Source organism: Erinaceus europaeus, chromosome 9, assembly GCF_950295315.1.
Source record: "Erinaceus europaeus chromosome 9, mEriEur2.1, whole genome shotgun sequence".
NCBI lineage: Eukaryota > Metazoa > Chordata > Mammalia > Eulipotyphla > Erinaceidae > Erinaceus > Erinaceus europaeus.
Genome location: NC_080170.1, coordinates 10,547,853 through 10,560,914, shown reverse-complemented (window position 1 = coordinate 10,560,914; position 13,062 = coordinate 10,547,853).

Genomic DNA, 13,062 nt, shown 5'->3' with positions numbered 1-13,062 from the left:
TCCACCCAAAGGCTAACTTTGTCTCCAGATTCACTACCCACGTGTCTCACGGGTACCCAAAGCTCAGGGTGTGCCCACACACTCATTAAGCTGCAAACTCGTTTATTTACTGTTCTATTTCTTTATAGAACTTAAAGCACCACCCAGACACATGTGATGTGAGGGATCAAGTCAAAACTCATGTCACTTTACCTGCTTGAGTCACCTTCTGGGCCATTATGTGCTTTTTTTTTTTTTTTTTTTCCCTGCCTCCAGGGTTATCGCTAGGGCTTGGTGCCTGCATTATTTATTTATTTATTTTAATTTTTTTTTTTTTGGGTGCCTGGGACAGAACCGGGAACTTTGGAGCCTCAGGTATGAGTGTTTCTTTGCATAACCAATATGCTATCTATCCCTGCCCCACGCTTATTTATATATGGGGAGGAAGGGCTGAGTAAACAGCATAATAGTTATGCAAAAATACTTTAATGGGGCCGGGTGTTAGCTCACCTGGTTGAGCGCACATGTTATAATGCGCAAGGACCCAGGTTCGAGCTCCTTGTCCCCACCTGCAGGGGGAAAACTTGCCAGGTGGTGAAGCAGGGCTGCAGGTGTCTCTCTCCCTATTTCTCCTCCCCTCTTGATTTCTGATTTTCTCTATCCAACAAATAAATAAAGATAATTAAAGAAAAAAAATACTTTAATGCCTGAGGTATCAGGATCAGTCCGTATTCTCACCGTAAATCAGAGCTAATCTGATCAGATTCCCTAGTCTTTCTCTGTATCTTTCACTCTGCTTCCCTTTTATGGAGGAAAAAAAATGGGCAAAAACTTTTCATGACTTTCCACCACAAGCCAGAGCTGAACTATGCTCTTGTTAAAAAAAAAAAAAAAGTAAAACAAGTGGGCAGGCAGCTCGAGAAAACAGAAATAGCAAGCAAGCTTTAACGTTTTAATAGTTGTTATAGTTTAAAGAGAGGGAAAAAACTCTCGAGGTGCACTAACGCCCTCATGTGGTTCAGTGGTGAAAACACATGAGATTCTCGGCCTGGGAAGATTTGGAGGATTCAAAAGATTGACAAAATGCTACTTTAAAAAAATATATATTTACTCATTCCCTTTTGTTGCCATTGTTGTTTTATTGTTGGAGTTATTATTGTTGTTGTTATTGATGTCGTCCTTGTTGGATAGGACACAGAGAAATGGAGAGAGGAGGGGAAGACAGAGGAGGAGGGAGAGAAAGACACCTGCAGACCTGCTTTTCCGCTTGTGATGCGACTCCCCTGCAGGTGGAGAGCTGGGGGATCGAACCGGGATCTTTAAGCTGGTCCTTGCACTTGGTGCCACCTGCACTTAACCTGCTGCGCTACCGCCTGACTCCCCAAAATGCTACTTTTACAGGTGTCCTTCTTAGCTAACCAGGTTTCCTGTGGGTCTGGGCTGTTACATGTGGAGAAAAAAGCATTTAATCATGTATATGTATGTGTGTGTGTGTGTGTGCGCACGCATATGTAAATATATGGAATAGGACAACAGAAGAGAGGGAGAACCAAAGCATCCACTCATCCATTCAGCACATGAAATGCTGGGGCTCAGTCTGCCACAGCTGCCCAGCCCCCTGCCCCAGGTCCCAGGTCACAAGGGAAAGCGTCCTACTGGGTTGAGGGCATTGTCAGTGCCAATTCAGGACCCTCCAGAGCAGCGAAGTCAGGCAAGCATGAGATGCCGGCACATCAGAAAAAATAAAATCTTTAAAGTGAGATGGTCATACCCATAAGGCACAGAGGCTGGCTCAGGGGCAGGCAGAGTTTAGGGACCAGGAGTGGAGAAGTGTTTGTGTGTGTAGGAGAGGGGGGAAAAGCTAATGTGTGGCACAGAGTGAACAAGGGATCCTTAGAGAGGCTGAGCCCAGTGGTGGGGAACTTCAGACAGGACTGCGGCAGGTCCTGAAGAAGAAGTCTAGGGCCCAAGTGCTCCCCCACAACACACACGTGCACACACACGCACACGCACATACGCTGCCTGTCTTGCCTTTAGCCAAATGTGGGCCCTTCTCTACACCTAAGAGTCCTTTGGGGCCCCTCTGTCCCGAGGACTCAGTGCATCCTCAGAGCCATGAGCCTTCTCATGTGTGCCGCCAGAGCCTTGCAGGTGTGATCTTGACGCTCCCAGAGCACTGCTCAGTTCTGGCTTCTAGGGGTGCTGGGGATCGAACCTGGGATCTTAGAGCCTCAGGCAGGGAAACTTTTAGCAGAACCATTATGCTGTCTCCCCAGCCTTCCAGATCACTTAAAAAAAATTTTTTATTTCAGAGAAAAAGAGATAGACAGAAAGGGAGGAAGAGCAGCCTGAGAGCTGGTACAGTGGATGGAGCCTTGGACTCTCAATCATGAGGGCCCGAACTCAACCCTCAGCACTGCATGTGCTGGATTCTCTACCTCTGGTTTCCTATCTCCTCCTTTATCTTTCTCATAAATAAGCAAACAAATCTAAGAAGAATGAGGAGGAAGAGGAAGAGAAGAAGTGGTGAAGAAAAGAAGAGACACCATAGCACACGAGCTTTCCCCACTGTGATGCGCCACGCGTGAGCTACTCTGACCCAGCCCCATTAACTTTTTGGGGTGTGTGTTGCTCTGCCCTCTCTGCCTCCTTCCAACTCAGTGCAGGCCCTGAGGCCTTTGCACCTGCTGGCCCCACTGCTTGGGTCATGCTTCCATTCTCTTTAATATTGTAGTATCTGAGGGTGGGATGGGTGGTGGGTTTGACTCCTGCAAGAGGAGAAGGTTTAGCAGCCAGCTGTGGAAAGCGGTTCTCAGAGAACCACCTGCATGAGGCTGAGGGGGCCAGGCAGGATGTTCCCTGCTGAAAAATGGCTAGTAGAGTAGCTTGTCCACCTTGATCCCCTGCCAGCACCCCACAGCTGAACAGTTCTCCAGGACAGCCTGACTTCCAGAAATGGGGGGGGGCATCTCTTCCCCACCTATTCTCCTGAGGACCAAGTGGGATTCTGCACTTCTGGTGGCCACCAGTAGGTGGCAGCACGAGCCAGCGGTGCACTCGGCTCTTATCCCAGCGCCTGAGGCCCCACCTTGGGCCGATCCCAGGGCTGGAAAAACAGGGGGGCTGGGGCAGCCGAGAGGAGGCCAGGTGCTGGAGGGAGTGGTGGAGGTGGAAGGGTGCGAGGAGTGGGGGTGATGGACTCCTGTTGTCTTTCAGGATCAGGCAGAGCTGGCCAGTCTGACTGCCCCTGTCACCTACCTGCCCAGCTCCTCGGGGGCCCCGCCGCCTGGTGGCTGGCCCTGACCCTCACCCACGCAGTTCTGACCACCTGCTGCCTTCTCCCTCTGCCGCACCTGATCAGCAGCAGGGAATGCGGAAGGTCTCAAACTCATTGTTAGAGACCCAACTGGGTTTCTAACTCACACCCCGTGTCCCCCACACCTGTGAAAGCAGCCCCAGCTCTCTGCCCTGCTCCCTGCCATCCCCTAGGGCTGGCATCCCCTCTGCCACCCCCCCCCCCAAGAATAGGCCCTCCCTCCACCTCAAATGTTCCTCCCTCAGGGAGGTGGGTGGCATCCTGCAGACACAGCTGGGGCCCAGGGATGCTAGGAGCCTGTGTTTAATTACAGTCACTGTCTGGGGTCCTTGGCTCCATCTGGGGCGGGGGGTGGGGGAGGGGGGGCTCTCCTTGGTCAGGGCCAGGGGAGCACCAGACCTGGAGGACACATAGATGCACAGGCACTCACACACCGACACACTCAACCTCAAATACAGACACGTACACACAGCGTCGACCTTGCACACTCATGCTCAACTTCACAGCACACACACTCCTGTCTGGCTAGTCCTTCTTCCTTTGACATGGGCCCCAGATCCTCACTTCTGGAATTCTGGAAGCCTCCCCACCCCTCCCTACCCCTTTCCCCCCCTCCCTGTTTGTTTTGGATTTTTGGATTCTCTTTGATCCTCACCCCTCAGCCCTCACTCTTATCACCCTGGCCTGGAAGCTGTGTGTGTGTGTGTGTGTGTGTGTGTGTTTACTCCTTAGAGCCTCAGCCCCCTCCCCTCTTCAGGGGCCTTGTGTTTGGGGAGGGCACTTTTTTAAGGCACCACGGCTGCATCAGAGTTAGTGTATACATACTGAGCTGCAAGCTTCTAGCTGCTTCCTGGATGCCTGCATCTCCAGTCCAGGAGGGACCCCCCCCATAGCCCTGCCCACCTGACCTGGACCTGTTCCAGCTATTTTATTTGTGCCTGCGGGTGCCTGGGGCAGGGCACAGGCTGGGGTCTTCTTCAGATTGAAATGGAAAGAGACCAAAGAAGGCCGTTTGGCATGGGTTTTGTGTTTTGTTGTTGTTAAACTTTATCCATTTTCTGAGAGAATCAGAGAGTTGTTCTGGCAGGCCAGGGCTACGGACCCGAACCCAGGACCTCCTGCATTTGAAGAATGTGCTTTGGCCTGTCTGTTTTTTGGGGAGGGCATGGGCAAAACCCAGGGCCAGGAATGAGCTCTGAGTCTGGGCCACCTCCCTGGCTGTGGCTTCCTCCCCTTCTGGCTGTCCTCAGAGCCCATCCACCCCGGGGGCCTTCTTGTCACCCCTGTCATCCTGTGTGGTGTGGTGTGGATTCAGAGGTGCCCATCTGTCCTTGACCCTCTGGGCTGGGGCTCTGCTTCAAGGTCAAATGCTTTGAGGGTGGTGACAGTCCCAGCCATCTCTAGGCGCAGTAGAGCACAGGGACACTGTGGCCCCTGCGTCCCTATGTTTTGGGGGACAACTATCCCAGCTCTGCAAGCCTTTAGGGAGCCTCTGGCCCAGGACTCATGCTTTCCCCTTGGGCAGTGTCGTCTCCACATGCTTGTCACATGAGCATCAGGGACCCCCCTCCCAGCAGCGAGACCCTGGGGTGCAGGACCCTGTGAGGCACAGCTAGGCAAAAAACAAACATGATAATTGCAAAGGAAAACAAACAGGGCCTCGGATACAGGCTGGCAGAGGGAGGACTTTAACCAGCTGAGGAGGAGCCTCTGTTCTGAGCAGGGGACCTTTGTCCTCAGAGCCATCTGCCAGGACCAGGGACCGGGTTCTAGGCAGAGAGCTGCAGGTACAAAGGCTCTGTGGTGGCTGGAGGCTGGAGGAGCAGAAAGACACTACAGACAAAAACAAACTGAAGTGGCTGGGGAGGTGGTTTAGCTGGTAGAGTGCATGCTTAAGGCCCCAGGTTCAATCCCTGGCACTGAGTAAGTCAAAATGGAGTGATGCTCAGCTCATGTCTTGCTCTGAAAAATATATATAAAGAAAACTTTTATATTTTCTTTCTTTTTAAAAATATTTTTATTATTTACTATAGGATAGAGACAGAAATTGAGAGGGGAAGGAGGGCAGAGATAGGCAAAGAGACAGAGTCACCTGCAGCACTGCTTCACCATTCATGAAGTTTTCCTCCTGCAGGTGGGGACCAGGGGCTTGGACTCAGGTCCTTCAGCACTGTAATGTGTGTGCTTAACCAGGTGTGTCACCACCTGGACCCCAGAAAACTTTTAAATTTTTTATCTTTCTTTGGTTTCTTTTTGTTGTCACTGGGTTTCACCACTCCAGGCTGACTTATTTTTTTAAGTAAAAAAAAAAAAAAAATATATATATATATATATATATATATAATATTTTATTTATTGGATAGAGACAGAAATCAAGAGGGAAGGTAGACAGGGTGAGAGACAGAGAGACACCTACAGCACTGTTCCAACACTCATGATGCTTCCCCCCTGCAGGTGGGGACCAGGGGCTTGAACCTGCATCTTCATGCATGGTAACGTGTGTGCTTAACTGGTTGCACCACTGCCTGGTCCCATATACATTTTATTTACTTATTTAGCCATTGGGGCTTGGTACCTGCACTACGAATCCACTGTTCCTGAAGGCCGTTTTTCCATTTTTGTTGCCCTTGTAGTTGTTATTGTTGCTATAGCTGTTGAATGGGACAGAGAAATGGAGAGAGGAGGGGAAGACAGAGAGGGGGGAAAGAAAGATAGACACCTGCAGACCTGCTTCGCTGCCTGTGAAGCGATCCCTCTGCAGGTGGGGAGCCGGGGGCTTGAACCAGGATTCTTCTGCCGATCCTTGTGCTTTGTGCCATGTGCACTTAACCCGCTGTGCTACTGCCCGTACCCCTTATTTATTTATTATTATTATTTTTTTAATGAGAAGGAGAGACAGACAGACAGACCAAAGCACTGCTCAACTTTGGCTTATGGTGGTGTTGGGGGATTCAACCTGGGACATTAGAGGAGGCTGACTTTTTCAGATAGAGAGGTAGAAAGTCAGATGTTATAAAAGGTAGGTAAGAGGAATGGAGCAAGCAGTGGCACACCTGGCTGAGGGCACATGTTACCATATGCAAGGGCCGGGGTTCAAGTTCCTGCTCACTCCCACCTGCTGGGGGGACGCTTCAGGAGCATTGATACAGGTCTGCAGGTGTCTCTCTGCCTCTCACTCCCCTCTCTATTTCTCTCTGTCCTATTCAATAAAATAGAAAAAAATAAAAATATTTTAAAAAGTAAAAATTGGGGGCCGGGCTGTAACGCAGCGGGTTAAGCACACATGGCTCAAAGCGCAAACCTGGCCAAGGATCCCGGCCTGAGCCCCCAGCTCCCCACCTGCAGGGAAGTCACTTCACAGGCGGTGAAGCAGGTCTGCAGGTGTCTATCTTTCTCTCCCCATCTCTGTCTTCCTCTCCTCTCTTGATTTCTCTCTGTCCTCTCCAGTAATAACAACAAGGGCAACAAAAATGGAAAAAAAATGGCCTCCAGGAACAGTGGATTTGTAGTGCAGGTACCAAGCCCCAGCGATAACCCAGCAGGCAAAAGAAAAAAAAAAAGAAAAAGTAGCTAAGGGGCCGGGAGCTTATTCATCTGACAAAGCGTGCATCTTACCACGCACAGGGCCCCAGGCTTGAGTGCCGGTGCCATAGAGAGGGCCACAGCATTGGGGAACTCCATGGGTGTGGAGTGGTGCTATGCTGTCTTTTCCTCTCTCTCCACCACCTCTCTAGTAGGGAATGAAAAGTTAGCATCAGGGAGGTGGGCGGTAGTGCAGCGAGTGGGTTAAGTGCACATGGTGCAAAGTGCAAGGACCGGGTAAGGATCCCGGTTTGAGCCCCTGGCTCCCCACCAGCAGGGGAGTCACTTCACAGGCAGTGTTGTAGGTCTGCAGGTGTCTGTCTTTCTCTCCCCCCTCTGTCTTCCCCTCCTCTCTCCATTTCTCTCTGTCCTATCTAACGACAACAATAATAACTACTACAACAATAAAAAACAAGGGCAAAATAGATAAATAGTTTAAAAGAAAGAGAGAAAAGAGAAAGAAAGAAAGGAAGGAAGGAAGAGGGAGTCGCTGTAGCACAGCGGGTTAAGCGCATGTGGCACAAAGCACAAGGACCAGCATAAGGATATAAGGATCCCAGTTCGAGCCCCCGCCTCCCCACCTGCAGGGGAGTCACTTCACAGGCGGTGAAGCAGGTCTGCAGGTGTCTGTCTTTCTCTCCCCCTGTCTTCCCGTCCTCTATTTTCTCTCTGTCTTATCCAACAACAACGACATCGACAATAACTACAACAGTAAAACAAGGGCAAAAAAAAGGGAATAAATAAATATTAATAGAAAAAAAAAAAGAAAGAAAAAGGTTAGTGTCACATGAGGAAGGTCCTGGCACTACCTTAAAGAAATGAATTAAAATCTTTACCTGTGTTCGTGGGGTCTCTTAGGCCTCCAAACCCTCAATCGGGGGCAGAACACCAGTGTTGGTGAAGCCCTCCTCAGCAGTGGGACCCCTTACCAATGAGAATCATCCCACACCCCAGGCTTCAAGAACTGCTTCCTTTTGGAAAGTTCTAGAACTAGCCTGTTGTATATGGGTCATGCGAGGGCATCCCATCTTCATGCTTGCTTGTCACCTGAGTAATTTAGGGCCACCAGCCCTGCCCTGGATGGAGCCCAAGAGGTCCTTGACTTGGTGAGATATGCTGTACAGTCAGGGTGGGCTTCCTGGAGGAAGGGATCACTGAGCTGTGTGCGCCAGGACACAGGGTAGCCTGAAGGTCTGTGAGCTGTAAGAGTCTTAGCTGCCCGCCACCTCCCAGGGGTGATTGGAGGGTGGGTGGCTGAGGGGCCGGAAGGGGCTGGCACTGTGGAACGTGAACCTCCGGGCGGGAGGATGTGGGGTAAGTTCAGCTGCTGGCGATTTCATGCCCCTGCCACGGCCACTTCATGGGGACAGGCCCCAGCTGGGCCCAGATGCCCACGGAGGTCAGATTTCGAGGCGAGAGAAGCAGAGACTTCCTGCGGAGGAGGGCGCTCCCTGGGGAGGGCCTGCAGCTGCCTCTCTCACATACCGTGGGATTAGGAATTAGGCGAGATCCCACAGCAGGTGGCGGCCCTGCTCAGGCCAGTGTGGGAAGGGGCCACTGTGCACCTGAGTGTGTTTCGCGGAGGTGTCCCAGCTGCAGGGGTGAGGACAGTGACTACGGTCCCTGGGGTGCAGGGAGTTGGTGAAATGGGGAGCAGTTTGCCCTGGGAAGGGGAGAGAATGGAAGTGAGGAGTTTGCATTTCTCCCTTCCTTCCTTCCTTCCTTCCTTCCTTCCTTCCTTCCTTTCTCCCTCCCTCCCTCTTTTTAAAAAAATATTCTGTTTTGTTGCCCTTGTTTTTTTATTGTTGTTGTTATTGATGTTGTGGTTGTTGGATAGGACAGAGAGAAATGGAGAGAGGAGGGGAAAACAGAGAAGGAGGAGAGAAAGACAGACACCTGCAGACCTGCTTCACCGCCTGTGAAGCGACTCCCCTACAGGGGCTCAAACTGGGATCCTTATGCAGGTCCTTGTGCTTTGTGCCACCTGCACTTAACCCGCTGCACTACTGCCTGACTCCTTTCTTTCTTTCTTTCTTTCTTTCTTTCTTTCTTTCTTTCTTTCTTTCTTTCTTTCTTCTTCTTTTTTTTTTTTTTTTTTACCAGAGCACTGCTCAGCTCTGGTGAATGGTGGTGCAGGAGATTGAACCTGGAACCTTGGGGCTTCAGGCATGAGAGTCTATTTGCATAACCATTATGCTATCTATCTTTGTGCCCCCCCTTTTTTTTAACATTTTATTTTATTTTAAAAGGAGAGATACAGAAACACCAGAGCCCTGCTTAGCTCTGGCTAAGGGTGGTGCTGGACATTGAACCTGAGATTTTGGAGCCTCAAGCATGGAAGTCTTATATACCATTATGCTGTCTCCCGGCCTCAAGCATGGAAGTCTTATATACCATTATGCTGTCTCCCGGCCTCAAGCATGGAAGTCTCACATACCATTATGCTGCCTCCCGGCCCAAGGGGTTTGCTTTTCATTGAAGAGCTTTTGTGTCATTGGAGGTTGTTTTCTCCCACTCATCCCCCTCCCCCACACACACCACCTCATTTGGTCAAACCACAAACATTTAAAAACATGGGCTGGGGGAGGGAGGGAAGCAGGCGGTGGCGCACCTGGTTGAGCGCTCACGCCTTACAGTGAACAAGGACCCAGGTTCAAGCCCCTAGTCTCCACCTGCAGAAGGGAAGTTCCACTAGCTGTGAAGCAGTGCTGCAGGTGTCACTTTCTCCCTTTCTCCCTATCTCCCCTTCCCCTAGTTCTCTCTGTCCTATCAAATAAGTAAGGAAAACTGTGGGTTCCCGGGGCTGGGAGATAGCTCAGCAGGTAGAGTGCACACACGGGCCTGGGTGCCAGCCACTACATGGGAACACCATGCACACGGGGTGCTTCATGAAAGGCGGAGTGGCACTCAGATGTATCTCTGTGTCTCTCTCCCTGTTTATCTCCCTAGCCCCTCTCAATCTGGCACATGATAGGAACTGAACTCAGGACCTCATGCTAAAACATCTGACACTTTATCCACTGTACTACCTCCCAGATCATGCTGTCTGCCTGTCAGAGAGAGAGAGAGAGAGGGAGAGAGATGGGGGCTAGGTGGTGGTGTACCTGCAGAGCACACACGTTACCATGCTGAAGGACCCAGGTTCACGGCCCCTGGTTCCCACCTGCAGGGAAGAGGCATCAAGAGCGGTGAGGCAGTGCTCCGGGTGCATCACTCTCTCTATCTCCCTCTCCATCCCCCCTCCTCCTCTCAATTTCTTTGTCTCTATCCAAAAGAAAAGAAAATAAGGGAGTCAGGCATGTGGCACAAAGTACAAGGACAGGAGGAAGGATCCCGGTTCGAGTCCCTGGCTCCCCACCTGCAGGGGAGTCGCTTTACAGGTGGTGAAGCAGGTCTGCAGGTATCTCTCTTTCTCTCCCTCTCTCTGTCTTCCCCTTCTCTTTTCATTTCTTTCTGTCCTATCCAACAATGATGACATCAATAACAATAATAATAACTACAACAAGGGTACCAAAAGGGAATAAATAATTTTTAAAAATCTTTGAAAAAAAAGAAAGAAAATAAATAGAGATATATGACTTGGGAGGTGGTGCATTGAATGGGGCGTTGGTTTTTCCAGCATGAGATCCCAATTTCCAACCCCATGTTATGTGTAACAGTGCCGGCCTGGCCCTCTCCCCCCTTTTTATTTATTTATTTATTTATTTATTTATTTATTGTGTAGAGACAGCCAGAAATCAAGAAGGAGGGGGGAGATCGGGAGGGAGGGTTCAAGCCGAGCCGCGTGTCTCCACCTTCAGGGGGAGCTTTGCAAGTGGTGAGACAGGGCTGCAAGTGCCCGGCTCCCTCCCTCTCTATCTCATCCTCCCTTTTGATTTCTGGCTGTCTTTATACAATAAATAAATTTAAAAAAAAGAGAGAGAGGGAGACAGAAAGACGTCCATGGGGCCAGGCGGTGGCGCACCTAGTTAAGTGCACACATGACAGTGCACAAGGATCTGGGTTCAAGCCCCTGGTCCCCACTTGCAGGGGGAAAGCTTCATGAGTGGTGAAGCAGGGCTGCATGTGTCTCTCTCCTCTATCTTCCCCTCCCCTCTTCAATTTCTTTCTGTCTCTAATAATAAATATATAAAAATATTTAAAAGGAGACAGGGTCGGGCAGTAGCGCAGCGAGTTAAGCGCATGTGGCACAAAGCGCAAGGACTGGCGGAAGGATCCTGGTTCGAGCCCCTGGCTCCCCACCTGCAGGGGAGTCGCTTCACAGGCGGTGAAGCAGGTCTGCAGGTGTCTGTCATTCTCTCCCCGTCTCTGTCTTCCCCTCCTCTCTCAATTTCTCTGTCCTATCCAACAATAACAACATCAACAATAACAATAATAATCACAACAAGGCTACAACAAGGGCAACAAAAGGGGGAAAAATGGCTTCCGGGAGCAGTGGATTCATGGTGCAGGCACCGAGCCCAGCAATAACCCTGGAGGAAAAAAAAAAAAAGAGAGAGCAGGGGGTTGGGTGGTAGCACAGCAGATTAAGCGCACGTGGCGCAGAGCACAAGAACCAGTGTAAGGATCCCGGTTCAAGCCTCTGGCTCCCCACCTGCAGGGGGGGTCACTTCACAGGCGGTGAAGCAGGTCTGCAGATGTCTGCCTTTCTCTCCCCCTCTTTCTCTTCCCCTCCTCTCTCCATTTTTCTGTGTCCTATCCAACAACAATGACATCAATAACAACAACAATAAAATAACAAGAGCAACAAAAGGGAATAAATAAATTTTAAAAACAAATAAATCAAACCTTAACAACAGCTGGCCTCCTGAGTAGTGGAATCAGCACAGAGCCCCAGTGAAGTTGAACAAAATAAAAACCAAAATCGTGAGCATCAAAGGGTGACCCTGGACCTACACAGTCTCCTGGATGCAAATCTCCAGGCTCCCCTTGAACCCACATAATACTGAATTCACAGGTGGGGCCCAGCCAGCCTGTGAGATTCTACAGCCTGCTAAAACATCAGCGTGAGCATCTTTGTCCTGATGAGAAAATGATCCTGGCCAGCTCTACGTCTGTTCGTTTTTATCGCCAGCAGGGTTATCCGTGGGGCTCCATGCCTGCACCTTGAATTCACAGCTCCTGCAGTCATCATCATCCTCATCATTTTCTTTCCCTTTCTCTCTCTCTCTCTCTTACCCCTGAGATATGGTTTATTCATTCTGAGAGAGAGACAGAGAAAGGCCACCAGCACACATGACACTGGGGGTGGACTCAGGCCCTCCTGCTCTAAGGCCCAGTGCTGTCTGTGAGGTACCACCCCCTGCACCCCCACACACCGCCTCTCTGTAGTTGTCACAACTTATGGAAGCCACCCTGGAAGGAGGTTCCAGTCAGATCTAAAGAGCTCTTAGGACTTGGGGAGGCAGGGAGGAGTGTCCCCTGTGCTGGGCCTGGATGGACACCTCTGCGCCTTTGGGACACCAAAGCCATGGGGGGGGGATCTTCCCTGTTCAGAGATAGTGAACCCAAGTCTCCCCATCCTTAGGGCCCTGGCCCTGCCGAGGAAAGAATTCTGCAGTGGAGCTGAGTGCTGAGCCCCCAGCCCAGCCCCGAGTCACCCAAATGGGCCACTCAGCATCAGTGGCGAGCTGTAGCGAGCTCCCTCCTGGCCTCGTGTGGCATGGTGGTGGGGACAGGCATGTCTTCCTTGGGGTGCTGCCAAGAGGCAATGAGATTGTTGCAGTCCGGTGGAGGGGGGGTTTTCTAACCATTGTCTCAGGACAGTGGGGTCCTCAGGGCTGGGTTCCAGGTAGGCAAGCAACCCCCCACAGCCACACCCATGGCCTCAAACTTCATTCTCACCCTGCAGCAGCGGTGAGGTGGGTGTCCTGTGTCGGATGGTTGGGCCCCTCGCATCCCCACCCCCTTGCAGCTGGAGGGGGCTGGCTCCAGCTGTTGCCTGCTGGCCTAGCTCTGCTGGGCCCCAGGGGAATAGCAGCATCTGTCTCTGCTGACATGGAGCGGCAGGAATGTGGGGGGTGGGGGGGTGTAGTGGGGGGGGAGCAGCACCCGTGCCAGAAGGTGTGTGTGTGGGGGGCAGCTGAGCCCTCAGGGACCCCTGGGCAGCAGCTGTCCCCATCACTCCAGCAGCTGGGCCCTGGCCTCCACGTGGACAGACCTGGTGTGGTGGCACCCAGCTTCTC